The 8,871-nt window shown below is 40.6% G+C and overlaps 1 pseudogene; it reads right to left on the reverse strand.

The window, feature by feature from the left end:
- Positions 1–7,366: 7,366 nt before the first annotated feature.
- LOC102253419 lies at positions 7,367–8,380 on the reverse strand (annotated as a pseudogene).
- Positions 8,381–8,871: the final 491 nt, after the last annotated feature.

Raw genomic sequence — 8,871 nt, forward strand, 5'->3', positions numbered from 1 at the left:
GATACTCAGAACCTCTTTATCTTATCACTGAAAACTATTTCCTTTGATCACCTCCCATTACCCCACCCCCTGGCTGCTGGCAACCACTATTCTCCTCTCTGCTTTTGTGATATTGTTTGTATATGTATTTATTTTAGATTCTACATATAAGTAATACTAAATACTATACAGCATTTATCTCTCTCTTTCTGGCTTATTTCACTTAGCATAATGTTCTCCAGGCACATCTGTTACAGGATTCCAGGGCAGGAGGAATAGGGAAACTGAAACAGGAAAGTTAAAATAAGGTCAAACAGTGTGGGCAATTTGCAGCCAGCTTGTAACTAACAAGCCTTTATCTTCCCCAGCCAAGGATGCAGAGCAAACGGTTAAAAAAACCACCTAATGAGAATGCAGAAAGGGAGACAGGAAGGGGAAAAAATTGGCAGTTTTACTCCCTAAGCAGAGAAGCCAGCAGTCTCAAGGCTTGGTAGGATAAAGTTACCAGGTGCTTCTCATGAGTTCTGGAAAGGCCACAACAAAGTAAAAAGGGACATTGAGAATTGATCTGTACCAAAATATCCAGCGGAGGAATTTTGAAACCTATACCAGGAGTATATATAACACTTCAGACCCCCACCCAACATGCTCTTCAGATTAGCTGAGAGCCCATTTGCACTTCATAAGACAGACATATAGATTTGCTTGCTTTTTTTTTCAATAAAGGTGCTTGCTTTAATAAATTGGCTTTTCACAATGCAATTAAGATCTCTCATATACATTCATTTATATGAGAAGACAAGGATTGAGGTTGGGAACAGCCCTCTCCCTCTGACTCAGGACGCTGTCCTGTAACACCTCTCTGGTGTCAGTAAGAGGTGCCTAAAACACATTCATGTTACAACAAATGTCAGGATTTTCCCCACCTCCCCTTTTTTTAAGGCTGAATAACAATCCATTGTATATAAATAGTAGTGGCCCAGTGCATGAAATTCATGCACATTAAAAGGGAATAAATTAGAGGAAATATTTTAATATTGCTATTTGCCCTTTATAACAGAAGTGTCAGAGATGAAAGAAAATTAATATATGAAAATCTTCCTCCTGTCAGAGTCTGGAGCACACTGCGGGACCCAGAATCAAGTCCCCGCCCACCCACATGCACCTCGAAATTGTGCGAGACCCAGATCCAGCTGGCCCCACCCCATTGGGTGAAATCCAGACCTGGCCGGCCCCACCCCCATCAAGCCCCACTGGGTGGGGGGGGGCATTCCCTCAAGTCCCCTGGCCTGACTCTGGGTGGGGGGCACAGCCTCTGGTCCCCCACCCCAGCCCAGGGGCCACACAGCCTCTGGTCCCTGCTGATCGCTCATTATGGCTCATTACGGGAACCCTGCCTTCCACTGTGGTGCAGCCATTATGTGTTATGGGAACCCCACCTCTGCTGTGGGTGCAGCCATCTTGTGACAGCTTGAGGGTTAATTTGCATATTACCTTTTTATTATATAGGATATTCCACAATTTCTTTATTCCTCTAATTTATATTCCCCTTATAATGTACAAGGGTTTCCTTTTCTCAACACCTTTGCCAACACCTGTTATCTCATATTTTTTATAGCAGCATCCTAACAGATGTGAAGTGATATCTCATTTTAGTTGTTGTGGGGGCTCTGACTAGAGTACATGGGATGTTAAAGGCCCATTTGCCATACGCATACACAAAGGCAATGACACAGGAGTCTTACTGTACACACTGCACAGGCGACCTTTATTTTATATAACACCAATGTCAATCTTTGGCAAGAAGTCTCTTTTGTTTGAGTTAGTATAAAATATGCTACTAAACAGCTGGTGACTGGTTGCTCTGTCTGCAATAAAGCATGTTCCATCTATCTGTTTCTGCTCGTATCTTTTTCCAGTTCCCAGCATCCAAGGAAGTCCTGTCCCTAGCAGAGGGGCTCGAACCCAACAGTTTTGATTTTTATTTCTCTGACTAGAGGCCCAGTGCACAAAATTCATGCACGGCAGGGGGGTCACCTTCAGCACAGCCTGCACCCTCTCCAATCCGGGACCCCTTAAGGGATGTCTGACTGCCAGTTTAGACCCAATCCTGGGGATCGAGCCTAAACCAGCAGTCGGACATCCCTCTCATAATCCTGGATTGCTGGCTCCTAATCGCTCACCTGCCTGCCTGTCTGGTCGCCCCTAACTGCCCCCCCCCCCCCTGCTAGCCCGATTGCCCCTCCCTGCCTCTGCATGCTGGCCTGGTCACCCCTTAACTGCCCCCCACTACCGTCCCGGTTGCCCCACACAGCCTGCTGTTCAGTTGTTTGGTCGTCCTTCACAAACTCCCCTGCCGCCTGGTTGTAGGCAGCCATCTTGTAAATGCATGAGGGTTAATTTGCATATTACCTCTTTATTATAGAGGATAATTATTGATGTTGAGCATCTTTGTCATATACCTGATGGCCATTTGTATGTCTTCTTTGGAATAATATATATTTAGATCCTTTACCTAATTTTTAAATGATTTTTTTCTTTGTTTATGGGCATTTTTTTTCTATTGAAATGTTTGAGTTCCTTATGTATTTTAGACAATTAAACCTGTATCAGATATACAGTTTGTAAGTCATGTCTCCCATTCTGTGGGTTGCCTCTTCACTTTGTTGATTGTTTCCTTTGCTGTGCAGAAATGTTTTTATTTAATGTAGTCCCACTTGTTTATTTTGAATTTTTCAGTTTTTCTATGTTATTGTTTCTAGTTTCATACCATTGTGTTCAGAAAAGTTATTTTATATAATTTCAACATTCTTACATTCTTAAGACTTGTTTTGTGACCTAATATATGATCTATCTTGGAGAATGTTCCATGTGGGCTTAAGAAGAATATGTATCCTGGTGCTATTGAGTGAACTGTTCTTCAAAAGTCCCTTGGGTCCATTCAGTCTACTGTGTTATTCAGATCTGCTATTTCCTTATTAATTTTGTTTAGATGATCTATCTAGTGTGAAAGTAGGGTAATGAAATCCTCTACTGTTAGCATGTTGCTATCTATTTCTCCCTTCAACTCTGTTAATATTTACTTTAAATATTTAGGTGCTTCAATGTTGGTGCCTATATATTAACAACTGTTATAGTCCCTTGATAAATTGACACCTTTATCACTATATAATGATCCTCTTTGTTTCTGTGACCAATATTTACTGTACTTTTTTGGTCACCATTAGTATAGAATTTATATTTTCATCCCTTCACTTTTAAACTATGCGTGTCCTTAAAGCTAATGTGAGTCTCTTGTAAGCATATTGTTGAATCTTGTTTATTTATTATTTATTTTTTTGTTAATCCTCACCTGAGGACATTTTTTCCATTGATTTTTAGAGAGAGTAAAAGGGCGGGGGGGGCGTAGAGACAGAGAGCAAGGATGCATTTATTGGTTGTCTCTCCCTAGTAAAAGCACATAAAGAAACAAATATGTCTACCATATGGATGAGAAACAAAGCAGATCTAGAATATGCAGAGAGTTTTCTTAAAAAAAAAAAACCTAACAGAAAAAATAGAAGAGAAATCTATTAAATACATAATAAAAACATTTACCTAAATAAAAACATAAATCTGTATAGTGGTCATAAATACCATGTTCCAAGAAATAATCATTTACAATTGTCCACACAGAGATACATCTTGATTGGGTGTATTACTATTGTTGGCTGTCTGTCCTTTTTTTTTTTAGTTTTTCTTAATACAAATTAGTTCTATAGCTCTATAGCATGGGAAGCTACTATAAATCAAAATATAAATATACAAATATGTAATATAGTCCAAAACAAAGGTACAGTACTCAGATGTGAAGCAAAAGGGAGCATTCATTTACATATGTAGTATCTTGAGACCTGTTGGATTTGGTTGTCCCTATTAAGGTTTCTAAAGATGGCATAAATTTGACTTAAGTTATTAAGACTACTATGGCCATATTTGAATGCTAGAATTTCTACTCAGCATGTGACCATTCCAGGAGTGGCAAACCTTTTTTCTGCCAAGAGCCATTTGGAATTTTATAACATCATTAACAGGCCATTCAAATTTTTCAACTTAAAAATTAGCCTGGTATATTTGGTCAAACAGTTATTTAACTCACCCCTAATACTTTGGCACGGCCAGACCAAATGATTTTGCAGACCTTATAAGGCCTGCAGGCCGCATGTTCCCCACCCCTGATTAAACCAACAAAGTTATGAACTGTATATATCTAAAAATGTTTCTGTGCATTGAGGAAGTTGTAAAAGATTTACTTTCCAGATTAAGCCCACTTTAGCCTTAAGACCAAATTCTAACTGAAACTATTGACTGGTACAGAAAGTGTTCTAAATGTGGCTTTTGTGATTTGTGAATTTAAAAGGGAATTTAAAAACTTTTTTTTCTGTATCATTTTAATGTATTTGATCTTCTTATCTCTCCTTCCCAAACATGTAATTTACATTATTCTGGGCTCCTTTAAGTGCTTGTCTTTTAAATTCAAGATTTGTCAAATATGACTTCAAAACAGATCACTTTTATTTGAAAAATTATTGAACAGATGAAGAAATAAAAAGCATTTTAAGATTTAGTGAGATCAGTGTGTGATGAGAAATGTCAAAAATGTCTACCCTTTGACTTTACAAGTGTATGAGCAGGATTTACTCATTATACTTGAATTTGGAATAGTCTACTACCCATCCCTGACCTTGCACGTGTCAATTACTACAAAGAAAGTCAAATAAAGAGTCAAATTTAAAGCCCAGAGGAAATAGAATAGTAAGAATGTCATATAAAACCCTTTTAAAAGTATACAAGCATTAAATTATTACTGCTCAATAGAGAAGATTTACAGTAATACCTGAAGATTCCTTCCAATGTATAAATGAGAATCAAATAAGTTTTTATATTAAAATTTAAAATAATTGTTCTATAACCTTATAGATTTAATGAACAAGAAACAAACAACCTCCCACACTCAAATTCCATTCTATACTTCATCCTTTTTTTGTTGATCAAGGTGAAATCTTATTTTCAAGATAGAGTTCTACATCTACCTATTTCTTAAGTCACATTTAATAAACTCACATATTATACTTGGATATTTCTTTACTCCTGTACATGAAACTCCAGAAGAATAAATATTGACATGCTATCTAGACAAATCTTTCATATGCTCTTAAAATCAGTCAAATGTGGGAATTTTAACATTTTCTGTGCTCATAATATAAGGAATGAAACTAGTAGGTTTGATAAAAATCTATTTTTCCCCTTGAGACACTGTACTTCTATATATCATTTGGATTGGGTTTCAGAAGATGAGATAGAAAAGTGGAGATGTTTTTTGGCTTAAGTCTTTTAACAGTCGAGATGAGGTAGAAGAGTACTGAGCAATACTGGGAAGAGACTGACTGTGGACTTCAGGGCACTGTCTTCCTCTGTGTAGTCTATGGCTTTGAGGCTATTCGGTCTATTGTGGCAGCAGCTGTTGAAGCTGATGCACAGATTGCTGGGTTCTTTGACCCTGTGGGTAGAAGTGCCAGAATGAGCAGCAACAATGTGAAGGCTATCACAATAGCCAGAGTAGCTCTCTCTTTTTCTTCTCCTGTCCCTTCCTGACACAGTCCTATCCTAGAGGCCCCGCAGGACCCCTGTTGCCACTGCTGTCAGGGAAACCTACTCCTATCTGTTGGGCACTTGGGACCTTGGCACTAGTCAGGGGCAAATATTGAATTTTAAATGTGAAATAAAAATTTACCAAGCTTTCCGAAAAACACTAAGCTAACTAATGAAGAGGAAACAATCACGTTGGCTCATATATCTCAATAGCAATAGTCAATTCCAATTTATAGTAATGTAATGGCTGCTGAGTTCTAAGTGATTCTAAGGATGAATCAAATGTTAAACACAAGCTGTCATTCATGCGTGGATGCAGAAGAAAGAACTTTACACAAGAGCTCAGGAAACATCGCACCTATAGACTCTCTGGAAAGGTATGACGTGAATACTGCCCACAAAGGTATGACTTGAATACTGCTCACAAATAGATTCAGTGAAATAAAAAATTTAGAAATATAGAACCATGTCATGGAATAGCTGCTGTCAATGACTGAATTTATTTAAAAGTGAAAAAGTACTATAATTGTAAGAAATATGGTACACAAGGGAACAAAAATGTTATAAATTATGAAATACAATATAATATTATTTTACTATATAATAATGAAAACATTGAGATAAAATGGGAGAGGGAAGGTGGAAGGAAGTATTGTCTAAAGTAATTAAATTATGTAATTTATGTTGTACAAATAAGTTAAGAAGGAACTCAAAGAAGTCTGTATGCTTAAATGGCAAACTATATTCAGGTACACAAAACAAAACAAAGAAAACACAGATTATGTAGCCAAAGAAACAAAAGAAATACCAGAAAGAGTTTATACTGGCATCTTCTCCATTGCAAAAATATGTGCATGTATTTTGGATATAAATATTTAGCATAGGCCATGGTTTAATCAATGGGATGAACTTGGTTTGGTATTGTTGGAACACATACCAACACTTTCCTCCCCTCAAACATTTTGTTGGATTTTTTTCTGGCTACATTGATAACTTAGTTTGCCAACATTTTGGCAAAATTCTATAGCTTTCCAGGCACTTTTGGGCATTAAAATATTTCTGGCTTCTGCAACTTTAAGGATAAAAGTGGGAGGGATAAAAATTCCATAAGGAAAGGCTCTTTACTCTGTGTTTTTAATAATTTTATCTTGCATTTGAATTTTCTCTTTTATGAGAGGCATCTAAATGCAAGCATTTAAAAGAGGGAACAATAATAGGTTCTTTGGAGGACTCCAATATCTCATCTCCAAGTTGCACCATTCCTTGAGTGTTGCCTCCTCTGTTTGACCTCTTTGGAGGTTCCTCTTCATGCTTGTTCAGGTAGTGAACCTGCCTAATATCTACTTTTCCTAGCATTTAGTATTTCAAGGTGACATCAATACGAAAACATACCTTATATCACTATTACCCTGTATTTTGTACTTTTTTTCTAAAATATAAGTTATTTATTTGGTCACAGAATCTGGAGTCTGACCCTGAATAGAGCTGACATCTGGGAAAGATGGCAGGGTCAGCAGCAGGGGTCTAGTCATTGCCTGGCCTCCTGCCACCCCTTATGGTACCAGGAAGGTGCAGAGTGATGGCCAAGGACTGAGCTCCATGGAGACTTCCTGTGACCTCTGATCTCCTGCTCTGGGGAGGGACCCCATTGCAGTCTGTGCAAGGACAGGAGGCCACACTTGTTCTCTGGGTCACCACCCTGGCCTTTGGTCTCTGTCAGGGCAGGCAGCTGGCACGGGCCGAGTCCAGGTGGGGGTCAGAGAGAGCTGTGAGATTTCTCATCTCCTCCATACCCAAGGCATTTGTCCTCACCACTTGCCACTCTTTGGCTATCTGGACTCCAGTTGATAGCAACACCTCATCTCTGTGGCCTGGCAAGTCTGTGTCCAGCTTCTGGGCCTCATGTCCCAAGCCTTCAATGTGCTGTCACTGCTGCCAATGACCGGGAGCTGGCTGTCAGCTGACCATGCTATCTGGTGCACGGAAGCCACGTGACCACACAGGGAAGCCATCCCACCTGTTCTGCCATCCCATAGCTTGGTGGACTTGTCAAAGGAGGTGCTGGAGACCATGCAGGAGTCAGGGGGGAAGAGCACCTGGTTGATGAGGGCCTGGTGTCGAGTCATCCGTGCAAGGGGCTCCTTGTTCTCTGCAGGGGACCAAGGAATAAGGTGAAGTTTTCTGAGCCAGACACCACCCTCTTAAGGCACTGGCCCCACACAATTGGCTCAGAGCCCTCTCCTTTTACTCCTGTAAGGACCCTTTGAGGCATTAACCGAGGCCTTAGCTGGCTCAAAGGCCCCTGTGCACAGGGTATAGTCAGTGCTGAAGGCCATGGTATTCACCCACTGGCCATGACTTGAAGAGTCCAGCATAGCACTATCGTGGGCCCTCCAGACTTTGATGTTACAATCCTGTGAGGCAGAGTAGAGAAGCCCACCTCCTCCCCATCAAAGACAGGTGACTGACTGCGTGTGCCCGTGAAGATGCGCTCACAGTGGCCTGAGGTTGTGTCCCAGATCCACACACTGCCATCCTTGGAACTGCTGGCCACATAGTGGCACTCAGAGTATGTACTGAGGGGCCCCCAGCTTAGGCCCCTGACCTACTTGCTATTGCCACCAAGTGCCCTGGGGATGAAGGCCACAGAAATGACTGCCTCACTGTAACCCTCCAAGGAGCTGGTGCAGCCGGTCACAGCACGGATCTTGAAGATAGCCTGTGGCTGATAAATGATGTTGAGAACCTTCTCTGTCTCCACTCCCAGCATCCTCCCCAGTGAGGAGATAATCTCAGCCTCTCAGACATAGAAATCCAGTGGTAGGAGATCCTCCTGGGCCAGCAGCACTTTGCACGTGAGCTGCCCCTTTCCTACATCCAACAGGGAGCCCAGTAGCTGCCTGCCCTCAACCTAGAACTGCACTAGCAGCCTCTGCATGTCATGCGCAGCCGCCTTGACCATCACTGTCTGCCATCCTGTTTCCCCACGTGGAGGAGAAAGCTGATCTGTATTTTTGGATTGTTAGTGAAGATTGCTCCCTCCACCTTCCTGCCTTCAGATTTTAATAGCTGTGAGTCCAGCACCTTATCTATCAAAATCGAGAAACAGTGTGGGGCTACCCTTCTAATTTTTGTGATGCAGTGAATTAGTAGGGTAGCCTGAGATTCTGAAGCCTGTTGTAAGGGCAAATACAAATTAAAAATAAGAGGTCTTTCAACCTGTTGAAAATAAGAGAAAATAAAGGACAGACTTCCCTCTTT

The sequence above is a fragment of the Myotis brandtii genome, unplaced genomic scaffold (assembly GCF_000412655.1).
Source record: "Myotis brandtii unplaced genomic scaffold, ASM41265v1 scaffold5, whole genome shotgun sequence".
Lineage (NCBI taxonomy): Eukaryota > Metazoa > Chordata > Mammalia > Chiroptera > Vespertilionidae > Myotis > Myotis brandtii.